Raw genomic sequence first — 10,896 nt, 5'->3', positions numbered from 1 at the left:
ACTTCTTTCAGTCTACTGACATGAAAGACTGGATGTACTTTAACATCAGGAGGCAATTCTAGTCGATATGCAACTGGTCCAATTCTTTTAATGACCTTGAATGGGCCACAATATCTGGGGGATAATTTCGGAACCAAACCAGTACTTAGGCTCTTGGATTCCTTAGGAATTCTCAAATATACCGTCGTTCCTTCAGAGAACTCTCTGGGTGAACGATGTCTATTAGCATAAAATCTGTCCCGATCTTGGGCACTTCTAATAGACTCCTTGGCAAACTACAACATTTCCTGCATATCTAGCAAGAAATTCTTAGCAGCATCATTTTGAATCCCTTTTAATCCAACCATAACTGGTGACTTGGGTTGAAACCCGTACATAAGCATAAAAGGACTGTAACCTGTACTAGAATGCTTTGCAATGTTGTAAGCAAATTCAATCATAGGTAGATAATCTTCCCATGAAGACTGTCTCTTAGATACAAATGCCCGAAGCATGTCTTCAACCAACTGGTTGACCTTTTCTGTACTGCCATCAGATTGTGCATGATCCGAGGAACTCATACTTAGAGTAGTTTCCAACTTCTCAAATACAAGTGTCCAGAAGTTACTTGTAAACTTTGAGTCCCTGTCACTGACTATGTCAGATGGCAAACCATACAGCTTGAACAAGTGGTCCACAAACTCGTGAGCCAACTGAACAGCTGAAATAGTTGTTCTTGTAGGTAAGAATCTAGCCATTTTTGTCAAACGGTCGACTATGACCCAAATAGAGTCATGACCCTTGCGCGTTCGAGGGAAACCAGTAATAAAATCCATGGAAATACTTTCCCATTTAGTACCTGGAATCTGTAAAGGCTATAATAAGCCCGCGCTTCTAAGGCGTTCAGCCTTAGTAACCTGACAAACCCGGCAACCTACTACATAGTTCTCTATAAATGCACGCATCTTAGGCCAATAAAAGGTATGCTTCACAAGAGACAGAGTCCTATGTATACCTGGATGTCCCGCACTAGGAGCATCATGACACTCCCAGAGAATCTTGGATTTAAGGTCCAGAACATCAGGCACACAAATCTTTTCATTCCGGAACAGCAAGCCGTTCCTAATCATCCACTGACCTCCCGCCGCCTGTATCCTAGGTGGCACAATCCCTGAGTCCTGGTCAACCATGGAGCTCCCATCCTGGACTCTCTGCCAATAAGAACTGAAATGACTATCAATTGCATATAGCCCTCTCAAGGATTGAAATAGGTCTGAGGATATTTCCGTAAATGACAAAGCATTTACAAACTTAACTCGACTTAAGGCATCCGCCACACTATTCAACGAACCCTTACGATAACGTATTTCAAAATCAAAATCTTGCATTAATTCTGCCCATCTAGCTTTCCTTCCCCTCAATTCTGATCCATCACACACATACTTAATTGACTGCTGATGATCAGTCAATACAAGGAACTTCGAACCATACAAGTAGTGTCTCCAAACCTTAAGAGCATACACTACAGCATAAAGTTCCTTCTCGAGTGTGGGCCAACAGTGTGGGCCAACGATATTGAGTGTCGTCTAGCTTCTTACTCTCGAAAGCTACAGGTCTGCCCTCTTGGAATAGAGCTGCCCCAATCGCATAATCACTCGCATCGGCCTCTAAAACATGGCCGGGTAGGATCGGGTAATGCAAGAACTGGTGCTTCCTTGATAGAAAACTTCAAGGTTTCAAAAGCCTTGTTCATTGCATCATTCGAAGAGATCGGCTGGGTAGACCTGCGTCCACGACCTTTCAATATGTTGGTCAAGGGTGCCGTGATATGTGAATAATCACGCACTGACTTCCGAAGAAATACCGTAAATCCTAGGAAAGAACGAAGTTGTTTCACATTCTGAGGGATAGGCCATTCTAAAACCTTCTGGATACGATCCAGATCAATGCTAATACCTTCAGAAGAAATCTTGTGTCCTAAGTAAATGATCTCCTTCATAAAGAAGTCACATTTACTCATCTTGGCATAATGCTTATGCTGTCTTAGAACAACTAAGACAACCCGGAGGTGTCCTATATGATCCTCAAGCGTTTTACTATATACCAAGATATCATCTAAGAACACTACAACAAATTTGCCCAGAAAATCCCAGAACAAATCGTTCATCATCTGCTGAAAAGTAGCAGGAGCATTGGTCAAACCAAAAGGTAATACGAGAAACTCGTAATGACCATACCTAGTCCGGAATGCGGTCCTATCTATGTGTTTAGCATAGATACGGATTTGATGATAACCCGTACGCAAATCAATCTTAATGAAATACTTCGCTCTGGCCAAACGGTCTATCAAATCATCGGAACGAGGTAAAGGATAGCGGTTCTTAATTGTGACTTTATTTAATCGTTTATAATCTATACACATTCTCCAGGAAGAATCTTTCTTCTTTCTTAAGAGGACAGGTGCACCCCAAGGTGATTTACTTGGGCGGATATAGCCCATATTCAGGTAATCCTGAAGCTGTAAAGCTAACTCATCCTCCTCTACCTGGCTCATCCTATAAGGTTATACACTGATAGGTTGAGCCCCTGGGACTAAGTCTATGCGATGATCTACTGCCCGTTCTGGAGGTAAACCTTCCGGCAGTTGAGCTGGGAATACGTCCTTAAAATTATCTAACAACATTCTCAATTCCCAGTGTTCAAACACACTTAATTCATTCTTGTTAATTACCGAAACAACAAATGAAGAAATTGGAATCAAAACACACTAATAGACATCATAATGAGAATTGTTTAATATATTCCGAAGCTGCATCGCAGATACAATAGGCCCCTGAGAAGGGGGAATTTGATCACACTGAATACAAAATTGGGTGTCCTTATCTACAAAAGAAAGCGTATGCTCCGTCCATTCGATCTGAATATTATGGGTTTTAAACCACTCTATCCCGATCAACAAGTCTACATGCTCCAGATGCATAACATAACATGTAAGAGCTCCCGTGTAGGCCTGAATCCGGATAGGAAGCGCTTCAACCTTGCGATCCCAAAAATGCTTCCCAGCTAGAAGCTGCACCTCATAAGTGTGGTCGCTAGGTACTGTGGACAGCCCCATCTTCTGCACAAATTTGTAATTAACAAAATTGTGAGAGCTGCCCGGATCAAAGAGAATGTGAACCTGTTGGTCCCTAACTTCTCCATAAACTCGGAAAAGATCATGGGAACCAAACAACGAAGTATTGAAAGTACAATTACAAGAAAGGGGGCAGGTAATGACATTTACTGAAATACCTGTCATCGTGACTTGGTTTGCTCCCTTGGCTGCGGTACGTGGACCCGCCTGGAGCTTCGGTCCTAGCACCAACTTTTGGTTCTTCCGCTTAGGACACTCATTCTTTGTGTGGCCCCGCTCCTCGCAATAGAAACATCGGCCTTCTTTCTTGAGCCTGAGAGTGCGAAGGAAACGGGCCTTACCATTCTTTGCTGGAGTTAAGCTTTTCCTGGAGGCGTTGTCCGTAGACTTCATCTCCGCAATACCAGTCGTATGCTGAAAGAACTTGCGTTTGTTCTTTCCACTCGTATCGGTAACAGTGGTTGCCTTGGTATCGGCCATGGTATCATCATATATGCGTGCATATGTCATGGCCTCCTGCAACGTTGTGCACTTGTTGTTCTTTATCTGCAACTTATAGGAGTCTGGCAAACCATCCACGAAGAAACCTAACAAGGTTACTGGATCCATTTTAGTGGCCCTGGTTTGCAGATCCCTAAATCTTTGAAGATAAACTTCAAAGGTCAAGAACTCCTTCCTGAAGATGCCCTCAAAATCTGTCCAAGTATCAGGCTTAGGCTGGAGTTCTTTCCACCATAGCAAGGCTTTACCTGACATAAACCCTGCTGCAAGCTGAATCTTTTTCTCATCTGGATTGGGGTGGAATTGGAAGTGTACCTGCCACTTGTGCAACCAAGTGTCAACTACCTCCTTTGTTCTTGACTTTTGGTCACCCAGAAAAGGATCTGGAGTTATATTCGGGCCTAGCACTGAAGCCATGGCATCCACATGCGTGAGTTCCTATACAGTGCTAGCCAGAAGAGTGAGAGTTGCTTGTATCCCTCGGAGTTGCTGTGTCAACCCCGATTGATTAGCATTGACCTGCTCGAATTTGCCATCAAGAGCAGTCATAAATTCACTGAAGGCTTTTTTAGTTATCAGGTCGTCATAGAGACCCTGATCCTCCTCTCCCACAGGAGTGTAATCCAAGTCCTGCTCTCCCATGGTGAACTCGGGATTTTGAGCATCAGACATGGCTGAAATCTGATACAAACTGAGAGAAATAACTGACTGAAACGAAGTACAGAGGAGGATGGAGCAGAAGAAAACCGTCCCGAATGATGCTGATGGAAGAAGATGCTGGAACCTGGCGAATCGGAAGCCCACGAATCCTCGGACCTCTCTGAACCCGCAACCGAATGCGCGTGCTGTTGGAGTAGCTGTACGGTCTGCTGACGCAGGCCGTATGGTCGCTGACGTGGCTGTACGGCTGCTGACGCAGGCCGTACAGATGCTGTCGGAGGCCGTACAGTGCTGACGTAACTGTACGGCGTCCGTACAGTGCTGCAGGTACAGGTGCGCAGTCGGGGTTTGAAGCAGCAGGTGCAGGAGCTGGTGCAGATAGTCCGTACAGTCTGTACGGGCTGATGCAGGGCCTTCGATGGCTGCACAGGATGATGCAAGCAGGGTGCGGATGCAGAAGACTGCACGAGGCAGGGCAGTGCTGGCACAGGCAGGGTACGGATGAGGCTGGCTGGCGCAGAAATCGAGGTGAAGGCTCGAAGCTCTAGGCTGCTTGTGGGTAGGCTAGTACCCTGCCCCCACCTATATAGGGTGCAGGGCAGCCTTATTTGGAAGCTGAGCTTCCAAAAAAGGCCAAGCCCCACCAGCTTTGGAGGGGTGCTTTTTCGAAAAAAGCACCCCCCTGCGCAGGCTGCACGCAGCCCTATGCGCAGGCTGTACTCAGCCTATTGCGCAGGCTGACAAGCCTCTCTTTGCCCCGCCTACTCCGTACCATCACAGGCGCCACTTCCATGCCTCCCTTGCTGCACTTTTCCGCCCCTCTCTCCTGCTTTTCTGCTCTCTCTCTCCTTCCTCTAGACTTCTCTCACAGGCCTTCAGGGATCTCGATTTTCTCTCTCTCCTATTCTTCTTTCTTTTCCAGATATCTCTCCACCCCTCCTATCCCAAGTATTCAGCAAAAACGCAGCAATAAATTTCGAAATTTAGGGCATACCTGGAAGAGAAATCCGTCAAAAATTCTCGCATCAGAAGTTCCTACCTCAGGAGCTGACTCTGATACCAACTGACACATCCCAGCACCCCTGAAACCCCTGATCTGCAAAACAACCACACACAACATCAGAACTGAGTAGGCTGCTCACCACCCAACCGTGACATCTATGGGATGTGATCCCGAATCAGAAGATGTCCCCTTCGAGCCACGAGCTGAGCTACTGGCACGAACTCCCAATCAGATCCAAACCAGCCTAGTGTCCCATACCACCAGGTGGCGCTGTGAAGCCATGGATCTGCCACTGGGCCGGCGCGCGTCCGCGACTCAATCCAGGAATAGACCTGGCACCTGGGAACGAAACTTGCTCCCAACTGCTCATTGAGAACTGAACCCCCTGGGCCTCTTTTATAGACTTGGACCCCGGCGCCAAAAATAGCGAAGACCTATAAATAGTTCGTACCCTTGCCACTCAACCCGAGAATCAAGCCTGCCTAGCTCTAAGCCTCCCCAGGCTAACCTGAGCTAGTTCTGTGTACCTAGTACATGTCAGATACCAATCCGTGCACATGACACTCTTAGGCTTGTCATCCTCCCACGTCCTCATGTTGGGGTTCACAAGTCTGGGACACCTCTCATCGACCCATAATGGGCCTGCATCCACATGTTGATGTAACAGCCCCGGCTGCTTCCTCAAAGAAGCTCTTTGGACATTTTAAAGGTGGCTTTAAATTCAGGTCTTTGAATTTGTAGCTTTAAGCTCCATCAGGTCTGGCTCCACACAGGTAAGCCATCTTGAAATGTAGGATTTATCTTGGCAGCACATATTGTGAGTGGTACACCACTAAACTCGAACGTGTCGATTCTGACGTTTAATCTAGGTACTATCGACAGATCCAACGGATTCTCTCTCACAAAAGCTGAGAACTCCTTGAATCCTTTAATGCACCAAGTCCTCCAAGAATGTTTGAACAAGTCAATGAATTGACACTGCCTGTAAAACACCACACCGTCTTTCACTACATAGATGTCCTCATTTGGACCTTTCAATTGGTTCATCACTTGCAACTAGGTATAAACCTCGTGATCACCTTAAGTATTGCGCGCACTCACCAATTTCGATGTCAATCTTGTAGTAGGTTTGAATGCCTCTACAATGAGGACTCCCCCTTTGGCCCCTCTACTTGCATGATGGAGCCCCCCCCCCCCCTTGCCCCCCAAAAAAACCAAAATCTCCTAGGTAATGAGAATTTCTATACATTGAAAAGACATACCTTGAAATCGTCTTTGTATGTGTGAGAGCATATTTTTATACTATGGTCTACCCCCATTGTTGGGTGCTGATGATGTTAGTGGGGATGTCATAGTAGCTAGTCCTTGCTATGTGTGATGTAGTTTATGGTTTTCAACCTTGTGAGTGACTATCATGAGATTGAAACTGCACTATGTTGTGTTTTTAGAGGATGAGTTTGGGAAGGTATATGCTTTTGCTGTATTTGAAGTTTTTGTCCATGTTGCAACTTGTTGGTATTGTGATAATTCTTTCTATCTTAAATGGTGCGTTGCCCTATCAGCTAGATTTAGATGCTCGTTTGGGAGAGACTAAAATGAAATCGTTTAGACTTCACAAGCAATTGTAGCTTGAATGAAGAGATTTTGGATTACTTTTTGTTTAGCCTTCTCCTTCAGTGCCAGCCTTCATCATGGCTGAGTCTGCCCTTCACTTGCGGCCTTCACTTGCGGAGTGTCAACAGAAACTCAGTACGAAGACTTTGTATAAATGGATGCTCAAGAGGCACATACACACCCACATGTTTTAAGTGCTTCAGTTGACGAAGGCAGATTATGCTCCTGAAGGGCCACTACATTGAGAGCATATTTTTATACTATGGTCTACCCCCACTATTGGGCGTTGATGACGTCAGTGGGGATGTCATAGTAGCTAGTCCCTGCTATGTGTGATGTAGTTTATGGTTTTCAACCTTGTGAGTGACTATCATGAAATTGAAACTGCATTATGTTGTGTTTTTAGAGGATGAGTTTGGGAATGTTTCTAGATTCATATAGGTATATATTTGCTATTGGAGCAAGCCAAGTACCTCCTAGAAATACAATCTTCATCCTTGCTTTTATGTGTCTGTGCTTGGTGACTTTAAGCCCCATCTCTGAGTCAGCCATTTCGTCTTTGCTAGTAGTATTTGGCCTCAGATCTTATGGTTGAGTAGCTCCACTCCTCGATGTCTCTCACGTGCAGTGTACATATCTTAGTGGGACATGGTGTTGACACTCTTTTCTTATTGCATTGCTTGGATTGGTCCTCCTTCGCTTGGTCAACATTCTTTTTCTTGTAGTACTTAGAAAAGTGTCTTTGTTCGACAGTGCAAGTAACAATGGAGACTACAGTGATATGATGAAAAGCAATAGGGCATAGACATAGGAAGAGAAGCACCTGTTTGCATAGCAACAAGCAAGTCAAGTGCATGACTACTACACGTGTCGTCAACAAAGCTTCAAGACAACTTATACTCAACACAAGTAGCAACCACACGTCACACAAATGGGCAACAATCAATCAGCAGGTCAAATGCGGCTCACAAGCAACAGATTGACTCAATGGTGAAGAATTGCCAGAAGTTTAACAATAGTAGATGGAATCTCCAAGAGTTTGCCACATTTGATGGAATCTCCACCACAGTGGATAAGCTCATGGTTAGGGTGACCATATAGACGCTTGTCACAAAATGGATCTTATCTTGGCACGTGGTACCACGTTATGCGCCAAGTAATTTAGGCCACCTCATTTGCCAGTCAATAGTGACACCTCAACACGCACAATCAACAGTGCCACAAGCACAGTGTCCTCTCTAGTAGAGCAAACCTATTTAGAGTAAACACCATTGAAGTCCATTGAGGACGCATGGTGATCTAAGAGAGGTTTATAACAGAAGGATCTACAAGCAGAGCCTATTCTTGGTCGCTTACCTCAACATTTGTTTATTGAAGGTGTTATCATAGTTTTTGGTTACATTTTGTACTTGGATACTACTCTATTTAGAAGATTTTGTTTGGCTTAATATATGTGTGTATTCTCTCTATATCTTAAGAGTTCTCTCTATTTGTGTTCTGCATTCTATATATTACAAGTTCTCTTTTCTCTATGAATGAGCACATGGATTGAATTGTGTATTCTCTCTATATTTTAAAAGTTCTCTCTATACGCATATGGATTGGGTTGTCTGCATTCTCTATCTTGTGATATCAAGGTTCATGTTCCATCGCGGATTAGTGTTGGCCCTCCTACCTCGAGTTTTCCAACATGGTATCAAAGCCATGTATCAAGGAACCTACCTCAAGTTTTCATGGTAACTTGAAGTGAATAAGTCCAAGCTCAAGCCTAGGGAAGAAGGGTTGATCCCCCAATTAAGGCTAATCCTCCCATTAGGGAGCAGACGTAGCCTAAAGAACTCAAGGCGACCTGATAAAGGGAGCTTAAAGTAGAAAGTAAAATGTGAAATCACCCCCTAAAGGAAAGGAGCAAGAAGGGCCCATCCTCCAAGTGATCGAATGTACCTAAAAGACCTCCAAGCAAAAGGATGTAGCTGAAAGACCTTAAGGTATGACATGTATCTATTCAATTATTAATGAAACCGCTCTTTAATTACCACCAAAGTTGTCAAATGTTTGCAACCATTCAAAAGTTTCCTTTATATAAACAAGTTCTTTTAGGATCTTCCTTTATACAAACAAGTTGTTTTAACAAATTTCTTTTATGCAAACAAGTTGTTTTAGGATCTCAACCAGCACGGTGGTAGTACAGCATAATGAGAGTGCTCTCAACCGAAGCAAGAACGGAAGAGGGAGAGAGAGAAATAGAGAGCCACACAAGTTTTGGTGGGTGCAGAACACCCTAATCTTCTTTTTCATTCATTTATAAATGTGTTTGAGTCTTGTGCATAACTGGGGTAAAGGCACATTGACCTTTAACCCCCACAACCTCCCACTTAAAGGACAATGTGCCTTTAAGGGAGAACAACCAGTGAGCATACTATCCTATGCCCATCAATACACGACAATACTCAAACCGCTGACTAGGTAGACTCTTCATCAGCATATCTACAGGGTTATCATCTGTATGAACCTTGACAAGCTCTATGCGCTTGTCCTCAAGTACCTCCCTGATGAAATGGTGCTTGACCTCAATGTGTTTGGTCTTCGCATGAAAGACCGGATTTCATGCTAGCTGAATACCACTCATGGAATCACTATGGAATGTTGGTACACCTGTATGGATCCCCCAATCTCCCACTAGCCGATCAAGCCATGTAGCCTCCTTGCAACCCTGTGTGGCTGCAACATACTCAGCCTCTGTGGTAAACAAAGCAACGCACTTCTGTGCACGACTACAAAGGTGAACACATAACCAGAAGTGGATCTCCTACTATCCACATGCCTTTGCGTAGTCTAAATCTGTGTACCCAAGTACATGCATGTCTCCTCTACCAAAGCAAATGCACATCTCCTTGGTACCCTTCATGTACCTCATGATGCACTTAACTGCCTCCCAATGCCTCTTTCCTGTATTAGCCATATACCGGCTAACAACTCCCACCACAAATGCAATGTCTCGTCTAGTAGCTATCATAGCATACATACGACTCCCAACCCCTGACACATAAGGAACCTTGGCCATCATGGCCCTCTCCTCATCTGATTTGGGACTATCTGTATTACTCAGTTTCACAAATGGAGGAAATGGAGTACTTACTACCTTCCCCCCCTCCATATTGAAACGCTGTAATACTTTTGTAACATACTCCTTTTGTGAAAGCCAAAGGAGTTTCCTACTCCGATCACACGTGATGCGCATACCAAGAATATGACTTGCAAGTCCCAAATCCTTCCTATCAAAGGCCTCATGCAACTTGGCCTTTAATGCATCTAGCTCATAAGTATTCTTGCTAGCCAATAGCATATCATCCACATATAGTGCCAGGATTATCAGGCTATTATCCTTAGCCCTTTAAGTGTAGAGGCAGTGATCAATTTCACTCCTTCAACCCTGGGACCGAATGAAAGCATCAAACTTCTGATACCATTCTCTAGGCGCTTGCTTAAGACCATAGAGACTCTTCTTCAGCTTGCAAACTAAATGCTCTTTGCCCTTTTCTTCAAAGCCTTTCGGCTGCACCATGTAAAATTCCTCATGCAGATCCCCATGCAAGAAAGTTGTCTTGACATCCATCTGCATAAGCTCCATATCTTCTACTGCCACTAGTCCAAGCATGCATCTAAGTGTGGTCATCTTCACAACTGGAGAGAATATCTCATCAAAGTCCAAACCCTTCTCTTGCTTGAACCCTTTAGCGACCAAACGGGCCTTGTACCTAGGCACATCATCACCTGTGACCTTCATCTTGTAGACCCATTTACATGGCAATGCTTTCTTTCCATGTGGCAAAGAAACCAAGTCCCAAGTCTTATTTTTCATAAGTGAACTCATCTCTGATTGCATAGCATACTCCCACTCATGTTGATCCTCCCACATCATAGCCTCTTTGTAGCAAGAAGGCTCCCCGCAATCAGTAAGCATCACATAGTCTACCGCTGGAACAAACCTATCAGGCGGTCTAGA

Source organism: Dipteris shenzhenensis, chromosome 9 (assembly GCF_047967505.1).
Source record: "Dipteris shenzhenensis isolate YYH24624 ecotype China chromosome 9, Dip_SZ_1.0, whole genome shotgun sequence".
Lineage (NCBI taxonomy): Eukaryota > Viridiplantae > Streptophyta > Polypodiopsida > Gleicheniales > Dipteridaceae > Dipteris > Dipteris shenzhenensis.
The sequence above is the reverse complement of the archived record's forward strand: the minus strand, read 5'-3'. Positions refer to the sequence as shown.